This window comes from Lepidochelys olivacea, assembly GCF_965140295.1.
Source record: "Lepidochelys olivacea isolate rLepOli2 genome assembly, chromosome: 7".
Lineage (NCBI taxonomy): Eukaryota > Metazoa > Chordata > Testudines > Cheloniidae > Lepidochelys > Lepidochelys olivacea.
Genome location: NC_140417.1, coordinates 32,173,418 through 32,183,993, shown reverse-complemented (window position 1 = coordinate 32,183,993; position 10,576 = coordinate 32,173,418). Strand labels below are relative to the sequence as shown.

At 45.1% G+C, this 10,576-nt stretch overlaps 1 protein-coding gene and 1 long non-coding RNA gene across 2 annotated transcripts in view; one reads left to right on the top strand and one right to left on the bottom strand.

Annotated features, from left to right (window-relative positions):
* Nucleotides 1-2,869: 2,869 nt before the first annotated feature.
* Nucleotides 2,870-8,630, bottom strand: LOC311523574. Its single transcript, XR_014712368.1, has 2 exons — nt 8,493-8,630; nt 2,870-3,213 (listed from the first exon to the last, which is right to left on the bottom strand). It is a non-coding gene; the product is annotated as an uncharacterized lncRNA (long non-coding RNA).
* CAPN1 (calpain 1) overlaps nt 8,441-10,576 on the top strand; it is a 53,622-nt gene continuing 51,486 nt past the window's right edge. Inside the window, exon 1 of the mRNA XM_084633714.1 lies at nt 8,441-8,565. The gene's annotated coding sequence lies outside the window, so the exon portion shown is untranslated. The remainder of the gene's footprint in view (nt 8,566-10,576) is intronic.

Sequence of the window (10,576 nt, the reverse complement as noted above, 5' to 3'; positions counted from 1 at the left end):
ATGTCCAGGAAAAAAAGTTTATTTTCTGTTCATAGAGAATCCTGGTGAATGTAACAATTATCAGGGCAACAAAACTTGATATTGAGTGAGTATAGCAGTGACCTATGGTGTCATGGTTGTACTTGTTTAAGGCTTGGGATGAACACAGGTGTGGAGGAGGGATTCCTGGAGAAGAAAATCAGAGTTTTTACATTGCTGGTAGGTCTGTTTGAGCAGAGCATCTGAATCTTTCAGGTCTCAAAGGGAACTCAATGGCAGTAATATCCACTTGCACCAAAAAGGCTTTATTGGGGGGGAGGGAAGAATGTAATCAATACTGGGCTTCTGTTTTAAGAGCAACTAGTACTGGCTGCTAACACACAACACACTTTTCTAACCTAGAATAATTGCACAATGTTAGGAGTGTTGGTCACATTATCTTGATCTACTGGGAATGACCACAAGGGTTAACAAATACAACACAAGCCATTTCTGTCACGGCCGTGGTGACTTCACTGACCAAGCTGAATGCTCTCTGCCACAGTTCATCTGGATCAGTATCTGATGCAAGTAAAATAATTGATGTGGAATCAAAGCTTGGTAGTCTCTTTAATTTGGCATCCCTCTCCGCAGCTGTCTATAGGCAATGAGAGAGCCTGGGCTACAGGGCACAGCACTTTCTCAGGCTGTGGTGCCTGGCATTACTTATGGAGGTAGGGACAGTGTCTGGGTGGGGCATGAAACTCTATCTTATTTCCAATTAATAGGCAAATGCAAATCTTAACCACTAAACAGGGTGACGGGAGTCTTGCCACTGTATTCCTAGGGCTGCCTTTGACTTGTTATATGGGAGGGATACGTCCCTTCTCAGTACCTTACTGGTAGAAATCTAAGGGTATGTCTACACAGGGAATTAAGAACAGCTATTTGTGAATAACTTCTGGAACAAGAGTGTGTCTTCACCAAGACATGCCTTAATCAAGTGGCATGTGTAGAGGAGACCTACTAAAAATGTTGGTGCCTGTCACAGCTCTTGAGTCTTTTGACACAGTCCCATGTGACATTCTGATAAGCAAACTAGATGAAAGCACTATAAGGTGGGCGCACAACTGATTGAAAGACCATACTAGGAGTAGTTATCAAAGGTTTGCTGTCAAAGTGGGGAGGTCAGACCTATGGGGGCCTAACAGGGGTCAGTTCTGTATTCAAATGCCACATTTATTGTGAATACAGAAAGAATCATAGTAAGCAGTTAGTTATAGCTATAACATTCCATTGTTTCATATTTATTCATACATTCATTCATACACACACAGGTTCTGCAAGGTTGTTATCATTGTTACCAGCCTTAGAGTTACTCATGCCGAGCCACTGGCCAGGTGGCTTGGACACAAGGAGGGAGAAGGGCCTTGTCAGATGCCCATCTGACGCTCCTGGAAGATGGTTTGCAGAATCAGACCCCAAAGTGCTCAGTTTCTAGAGTCCATTTTTATAGGAATTTATTCCTATGCCAGTCATTGGGAATTGCTTCATCATGCTGTTGCTGAATCTATCAGCAGATGGCACATTCCTGACAGCTCTGTGTTGTTCTTTGGTTCTCCCATCCTTGAGGCTGTTGGGTGGATTCCAGTCTGCCCTCTGGGGGGTCCTCTGATTGTTGCCACTTGATGCCTTCTTTGGCCGCTGGACACTGGATTCTTAGGCTGGCACCTCCCTGATCATTCAATTATTATCCCCACCAAGCATCCATCCACATACATCCTCTATCCCTATTTTAATCACAATTGTTACCAAAGCGAGATAAATACAACAAAAGAGCAGGGGAGTCTGTGTGCTGTTTCTGTTACAAAGTATTGCTTTGAGAACAGACTCTGTCTTAGGATGTACTAACACAATTAGCAGCTTGCAAGTTTCACACAGAGAGGGAGAGAAACAGTACCAAAAACCAAGAGACCTCTTAATTAGTAATACCCTGGAATTTACACTATGGGGAATCAAACTCATTTGTGATTTTAATACAGAACTTCTTTAATATTATCCAACAGTAGTACTGCTGAAAAGGAGTTGGGAGGTTATAGTAGATCACAACCTGAGTCATCAAGCTGGTGCAGTTACAGAAAAAGGCTAATATTTTTCTGGGGTGTATTAACAGGGAGTGTTGTATGTCAGATCGGAGGTAACTGTCCCTCACTGCTCAGCCAGAGAACTGTGCCGAATTCTGGGTGCCACACTTTAGGAAAAATGTGGATAAATGGGAAGGAATGCAGAGGGGAGCAATGAAAGGTTAAAAAAAAAATAAACTGGTTGTGTTTCTTAAGAAAAGAAGACTGAGGGACTTTGATAAGTCTTCAGATATGTTAAGGGCTGTTATAAAGAGGACTGTGATAATTTGTTCTCCCTATCTACTGAAGGTAGGACAAGAAGTAGTGGGCTTAGCCTACATCTTCGATACTGGGGATTGTCTACACTGCACTTTTGCCAGTAAAACTTTTGTTGGTAGAGGGTCTGAAAAAAAAAACCACACCACTGACCAACAAAAGTTTTACTGACAAAAAGCGCCGGTGTGGACAGTGCTTTGTTGGCGGGAGACGCTCTCCCACCCACAAAGATACCATCTCTCAAGGGGGGTGGCTTTATTTTGTCAGCAGGAGAAACAAAGAACAGCTACACTGCTGTAGCAGCACAACTGTGCTGCTGTATGGTGTGCAGTGTAGCCATAGCATTAGGTTAGACAATAGGAGAAACTTTCCAACTGTAAGGGTAGTTAAGTTCTGAAAGAGACTTCCAAGGGTGATTGTGGAATCCCCATCGTTGGAGAGTTTTAAGAACAGGTTAGACAAACACCTGAAAGGGATGGACCTTGAGAATGGAATGGAAGTTCGACACCATGTACAGTCAAGCATGAGGATTTATTACACACAGTGCTGTCGGAGTGTCACTTTGCTTATTAGGCTCAGTAAGACACTGCTAAACAATTGATTACAATAGATTATATAGGGTGCCAATGGGTGGAGAGAAGCGACAGAGTGCGAGTTTCCAAGCCGCTAGATAGGTTCTAGCAGTAGTCTAAAAGATTACATAATGGCTCCGCGCATAGCTCAGGTTAACATGTTTGCTAATACACAGTTGTTATCCCTCAAATTCTCTTCTTGCAATGTATAAGTTAAATCCTGATTTCAGGTCCATAGAAATGACGGTGGCTCTTTCCAGACAGGTTGGCCCACAGGTACATTGCTGGAGGGTTTAAAGCAAAAAGAAAAGTAAACAGTACACAGCAATGACAATTGTTTATGGTTTACCCCTGCATTTCTGCGAACTGGGGTTGGCATCTGTGAGGGAGGATGCCATAACTCATGCTATCATATTAGGCCTCTCTGAACCCTGGTTGGCATTAGGGGAGTATGTACCGTTATCTTTTCCTGAACCAGGGAGTAGACTTCAAGTCTCCTCTCAGTGAATTATGTGCCTATGATTCCTGATAAGCCTCCCAATTACTGCTCTCTACCTGGAGTTATGCTGTCTCCGTTTCAACTATACATAAAATAAGCAAAACAAGGCTGTCTCCTGCTCATCCCATCTTTCTTTAGCCATGTATTGTCCATTGTTAACTAGGCCTCAGACCAAGCCGAGGAATTAGGGCCTATGTGAAAGGTCATTAACAGAGACTATGGTCAAGATCTTACCTACATATTATTGGGATTTTGGCCCTTCACCTAGGTTTACTTTGTCCTGCCTCAGTACAGGAGATGGGATTTGATGAACTCTCAAGGTCCTTTCCAATTCCAGTCCTATGGTTCTATGATGTTCAAAGTGCTGAAATCCCTGCATAAACCCCCCAAACACTTGATTCCTTTCAGTCACACTCCAGCAGTGAATGCAGCAGTTTGAGCTGGAAAAAGATCCCACCTCTTCTTAATACCCTGCACCATGTTTTATGATTCACTAACAACAAGCTGAGTTGTATCATTTTCTTCCTTGAGGGAAGAGCCTTTGTTTTGACCAGAACATACCCCACATAAACTACCAAAGAGAAGAGGGAACAAATGTATAGTATTAATTCATGTGCTAATAATTTTGTGCTTTCTGTATATCATTCTCTATAGCAATGGATCTGCTCCTGTCTTGTCTAGTTCCTCTCCTCTTGAACTGAAGGGTAGCTGCTGAAAAATGGCTCATCCAGGAGTCACACACCTACAACTGAGAGAGGCTGCTTAGATTGGGCTGAAAGATGGTAGTAGTTTAATGACAGACAGCAGTGCTACAAAAACATGAAATGATATCTCCGAAACTGCAGCAGGCAAACTAATGGTGCCAAGCTACCTCTCTGTGCACTTCATCTTCCCCACCTCTGAAAGCTCGTTTGGAGTTGCACTTAAAGAATTTCCAGCACCAACCTGCTACAGTAAATGGTGTTGCTCACTCAGCAACAGGACGCTCTTCCTGCGTATGGTGTGAGAGGGTGCCCTCTGCTGGGTGAAACCCAAAACTGAGGCCCTATTCACTTCTAACTAGGGCAGTCAAGTGATTAAAAAAATTAATCGCGATTAATTGCTCCGTTAAACAATAATATAATACCAACTTTTTAAATGTTTTCTACATTTTCAAATATATTGATGTCAATTACAACACAGAATACAAAGTGTACAGTCATCACTTTATATTATTTTTATCTCAAATATTTGCACTGTACAAAATAAGACATTGTATTTTTTCAGTTCACCTAATACAAGTACTGTAGTGCAATCTCTTTATCATGAAAGTTGAATTTACAAATGTAGAATTATGTACAAAAAATAACTGCATTCAAAAATAAAACAATGTAAAACTTTAGAGCCTACAAGTCCACCCAGTCCTACTTCAGCCAAATCGCTCAGGCAAAACAAGTTTGGTTACAATCTGCTGCTTGCTTCTTGTTTACAATGTCACCTGAAAGTGAGAACAGGCATTTGCATGGCACTGTTGTAGCTGGCGTCACAAGATAGTTACATGCCATATGTGCTAAAGATTCATCTGTCCCTTCATGCTTCAATCATCATTCCAGAGGACATGCATCCATGCCAATGATGGGTTCCACTCGATAACGATCCAAAGTAGAGCAGACCGATGCATGTTCATTTTCATCATCTGAGTCAGATGCCACCAGCAGAAGGTTGATTTTCTTTTTTGGTGGTTTGGGTTCTGTAGTTCCCTTATTGGAGCGTTGCTCTTTTAAGACTTCTGAAAGCATGCTCCACACCTCGTCCCTCTCAGATTTTGGACGGCACTGCAGATTCTTAAACCTTATGTCGAGTGCTGTAGCTATCTTTAGAAATGTCACATTGGTACCTTCTTTGTGTTTTGTGAAATCTGCTGTGAAAATGTTCTTAGAACAAACAACATGTGCTGTGGGTCATCATCCAAGACTGCTATAACATGAAATAAATGGCGGAATGAGGGTAACGGAGCAGGGGACATACAATTCTCCCCCAAGGAGCTCAGTCACAAATTTAATTAATTCATTATTTTTTTAACAAGCCTCATCTGCATGGAAGCCTGCTATAACATGAAATAAATGGCGGAATGAGGGTAACGGAGCAGGGGACATACAATTCTCCCCCAAGGAGCTCAGTCACAAATTTAATTAATTCATTATTTTTTTAACAAGCCTCATCTGCATGGAAGCATCTCCTCTGGAATGGTGGCTGAAGCATAAAGGGGCATACGAATGTTTAGCATATCTGGCATGTAAATACCTTGCAACGCTGGCTACAAAAGTGCCATGCGAACGAAAGCCTGTTCTCACTTTCAGGTGACATTATAAATAAGAAGCAGGCAGCAGTATTTCCCGTAAATGTAAACAAACTTATTTGTCTTAGTGATTGGTTGAACAAGAAGTAGGACTGAGTGGACTTGTAGTCTCTAAAGTTTTACATTGTTTTGGTTTTGAGTGCCGCTATGTAACAAAAAAAATCTACAATTGTCAGTTACACTTTCACATTAAAGAGATTGTACTACAGTACTTGTATGAGGTGAATTGAAAAACTACTATTTATCATTTTTTACAGTGCAAATGTTTGTAATAAAAATAATATAAAGTGAGCACTGTACACTTTGTATTCTGTGTTGTAATAGAAATCAATGTATTTGAAAATGTAGAAAAACATCCAAAATATTTAATAAATTTCAATTGGTATGATATTGTTTAACAGTGCGATTAATCGTGATTAATTTTTTTAATAGCAGTTAATTTTTTTGTGTTAATCACATGAGTTAACTGCGATTATTCGACAGCCTTACTTCTAACCTCAGTATGTCTTCCAAGTTCTCAGGCCCGTGTCAGCTTGAGCCTGGATCTTTTTCCACTTGATTCAGTTACAAGTGTTTGCTAACACTGCTGTTTAAACGAATAAAATACATGCCCGAGGGCACTGCTTCTCTGTGCTAGGTGTGGATCACTATGTCCAGTACACTCTTTAAAACAGTCAGCTCCTTTAGTTAATGTAGAAAAGTTATCTACATGACAGTAAAACCTACAGGTCCAAATAGATCCAGGCCCTGTTGTGCTAGGTGCATCACTTGGACAAAAGTGAGTCTGCCCCAGAGAGCTTATATGTTAAATCAATAATGAATGAGAGGGGAAGGGACTTGCCCAAGAGCACACAGTGGATCAGTGCCAGAGCTGGCAATAGAATCTAGAGGCTTGTTGTCTACACCACGCAGCTTTTAGCAACAAGGCTGGGTCAACACAGCCTTGTCGCTAAAAGTCAGCGTATGTAAAGGCTCTTTTTCAGTACTTTATTGGCACTTTTGCTGACAAGCTACTTCCAGCCCCGTGAGTGGCGTTAGCTTTGTTGGCGGGAGAGCACTCCTGCCGACAAAGCTGCGTTCACACTGCCACTTGCGTTGCCAAAACTTTTGTCTTTCGCGGGGGTGCTTTTTTAAGTAACCGTGAAAGACAAAAGTTTTGTCGACAACTTTGCAGTGTAGGCAAGCCCTCAATCTCTTGATTCCCAGTATGCTGTCTTATTCTCTAGACTACCCATCCTTCCCTGTTCTTGCTCTTGTGGAGGCTTGCACTATGCCTCAATTTTCCCCATCTGTAGAATGGGAAGAAATGCAAAGCACAGTCTACACTGGTAAAGTACAGCAAAATACCGTTTCCCTAGAAGTCTCTGTGCAGTTTAATTTGGAGACTGTACACTCCACTGCTTGTCCCCATCTTGTTTTGGCATTGCCGTTAGTTGCTGACAAGGTGGCTGCATTTCCAGAATGAGTGATCCCTGAGAAAGCAATGTAATCTTTAAAGTCGTATGGGTTCGTTTGGGATGGAAAGCACTGGAAAACTATCACACTGAACTTTTAATTCGCACACACACACACACTTGACCCCCTGTCCAGTATCTGCTCACCCCAGAGGAGAAGTATGAAGCTACGTTTAACCTTCCTCAACTATTTCATCAAGTTCCACCTCCCCCATGCCAAGGAGAGTGCCTAGTAGCCTGTTTGCCAGGTGCTGGGCTGAGGGGCCAGGAAGGAGGAGTGGAGAATCTGTGGAGATTAGGACCACAGAGTCCTTCTCCTGGTTGTCAGCAATGAGCAGAACTGAGAGCAGGCCCCGAGTCAGGGGCAGGCACTTGGGGTTGGCTCCGCTTCAAGAGAGATGGAAAGAATTTTAGGGGGGGTGTTAAGGAAACCCGTATATCCTGTGCATCCTGGGGGAGCCAGGCAGGTTATGCACGCAGGTTACCCTAGCTGGCTTCTCTCTGCAGCGTTAAGCCAAAAACACAGAGAAGGAAGGGAGGGAGGGGCAGGCTTGGGTGGATCAGTGGCGTCGGACGGGCTCTGTGGGCTGGGAGCAGAGAGGTAGGCGCTGGGGAGCCAGGAGCAGGGAGTAGAGGTGGCAGCTGGGTGCTCAGAAATGCGGGTTAGGGAACCAGGATCCGGGATGGCAGGGGGCTCAGCGTTCGTGAGTGTCTCGGCGCAGAGATCTAAGGGGACGGGAAGCTCAGGCGTGGCCACAGCCGGCGAGGGGGCTGTGTCCATTTCCCCTCGTCCCCTGCTCCGTTTTCTCTGCCGTAGTGTTTTGAGAGCTACGTACGTACTCGTTAGCAAAGAGGCCCCTGTAGGGTCGGTTCACCGCTGCCCACCGGGCGGTATTCCCCGTCCCCGGGCTCCCCCTGCCCCCGGAGAGCGAGTTCTGGCCGCCGGCCTGCCGGGAGGCTCTCGCAATGCGGAGAAGGAACTGCGGGGAGGCGGGGGAGAGCGTGTCCGGCGCCGCGCTGGTGCAGCCAAACAAACTCTCAGCTGCCCCCGCCGCCCTTCCTCCGCCAAAGCGACCCTTGCCAAGCGCGCGGTGGGGTGGCCCTGGGAGAGGGGGGGCGGCGGCGGGGCGGCGCTGGCCGCACCAAAATGTCCCTTCTTTCCTCTTCTCCTTCCCCCAGGCTCTTGTATTTGCAAGACGCGGTTTGTGTGCTGGCAGGGGCACGAGGGAGGAGCCTGCAAGGGAGGAGTCGCGCAGGGGGGGGGGGACTCACGATCTCCCTGGGTAGGAGCGCCTTGGCTGGCTGAGCGTAAAGGGATCAGGACCTTGGCGGCGGTTCCCGAGAGGTAGGCTGCTTTCCTTCACCGGCGACCTGCCGCTTGCATGAGTTGCCTTCGCTGGGCGTGCGGCGCCCGACGGGCTTTACAAACCGCTGGACTGCGGGCGTGAAGGGCTGGGCGGGGGTTTCCTTTTAGCCGAGTTTCAGAGCAGCTGCCGTGTGTCTGTTTCCGCAAAAGGAACAGGAGGACTTGGGGCACCTTAGAGGCGAACATATTTATCTGAGCATCAGCTTTTTTCCCGAAAGCTTGCGCTCTGATAAATGTGTTCGTCTCTAAGGTGCCCCAAGTCCTCCTGTTCCTTTGAGCCATTTTCAGTTTTAGCAGACACGGCCTCTTACACAATCCTAGTGCCTGTTTTGCAGCTTTCCCAGCACGGGAGGGTTTACAGAGCAAAATCCTTTCGTTTTATTTTTCTCTCCCTCTTAATATTTCCTTCTTTAACCCGTAAGGAGGGGGACCGGGACTTGTACTCTCCCCTAATTATTGATTTGATTGCCAAAAATTGGGGCATGCTGCCAAGCTATTGACCCTGCTCTTAATTGACAGTAAAATCTTCCATGGTTTGGGGGGAGAGATCTGAATTTTTGCTGGAAGTCCAAAGTTTCTCTGCTAGTCTTTACCCTGCTTCTTATTGTGAGAGTTGAGATTTTCACTAGTCCCAAAAGGCCTGCCCCGGGCCCCATCAGGGCAAAGTTAAGAAAGGGATGGGAGGAAATTGGTACTTACATGGAGCTTTCTATTTTACAATTAACTTATTAATGCTGACAGCACCTGTGTGAGGTAGGTGCATTTATTTCCTTGCTTGTAAAGTGGGATGAAGGAGGTAGAGAGGATAAGGCCTACATCCCCATAGGTATTTTGGTGCTTAACTCCCACTGATTTGAGGGTCTGGATATATGGTCCCCATAGGTATTTTAGGTGCTTAACTCCCACTGATTTGAGGGTCTGGATGTATGTGATTTGCCCAAGGCTAGGCAGAGAGACTGTAACAGAGTCAGTAATGCACAGTCTGGCCTGTCCTCTAATTACTAGACCATCTCTCTTTAGAGGCTGTCTCATTCAGAGACTGATCCCAATAGAGAGACATGGAGCTTTCATCCACTTCTTTGTTCCGGGATGTTGTTCTTAAATCCAGTCCCATCTGTACATAATTGCAGCTGTGCAATATATGTTCCTTGCAGCAGGATGTGCTTTGAGACCGTAATGTGGCTCCGAGTGGGCTTGGTGTTTGGCAGCAATGCGCCTGGCTGAACTAGTCAAATGAGCCTAAAGGAGTTGGGTGCTGAAATCAATGGGATTTGGGAACCTAATTCCCCTTGGCTCCTTTGAAAAACCCCAGAAGATGTTCTCTTCTCCAAACTGAAGACACTGTCTCTTCCATTCTTCTAGCTTTGTGTGCCAAAGTTAGTTGCCAATAATCTGCTCCAGGCCTTTGGAATGTTTTGGTGTCAGTCAGATAAGAAATGTAAAAGGAAAGAATTCTTGAGCAGTACTGTTATCTGGGCTGCATGGTGGTGAGACAGGCTTAGCTAATGGTGCTGCATCCCTCTTTCAGTCTGAATTGGTGAAGTCTCAGCCAAACCCTCCAGTATTATGGCAGGAGCAGGACTGATGAGGCCTTTGCCTTGCAGGCACTGAAAATGGCCAGTCATCTCTTTTATGGTGCTTATGTCCTGATTCAATCACCAGTTATTCAGCTATGCTATGCTATCAAGCAGGACATTTTATATTCCGCCCTGCTGTGGGTTTGTTTTGTGTCTGTTCCAAGTCTCCCCGCAGTCGCTGACTGAAGACCCACCATCAGCCAGTGTTACCAGGGTCTGGATGGCGACTCCATCATTTCTGTATTTGCTGTTGAGCAGTTCAAGAGGCTCCCGCCTCTCAAGGCCCAAGTGTGAATCCTGCATTCTTCTCTATGTTGTTGTTTCTAATAAGCCACCAGGGTGGTATCAGAGTACCAATGAAAACAGTTGACATTTGAACCCAACTACATTAAATATTAAAAGGATTGAGACCC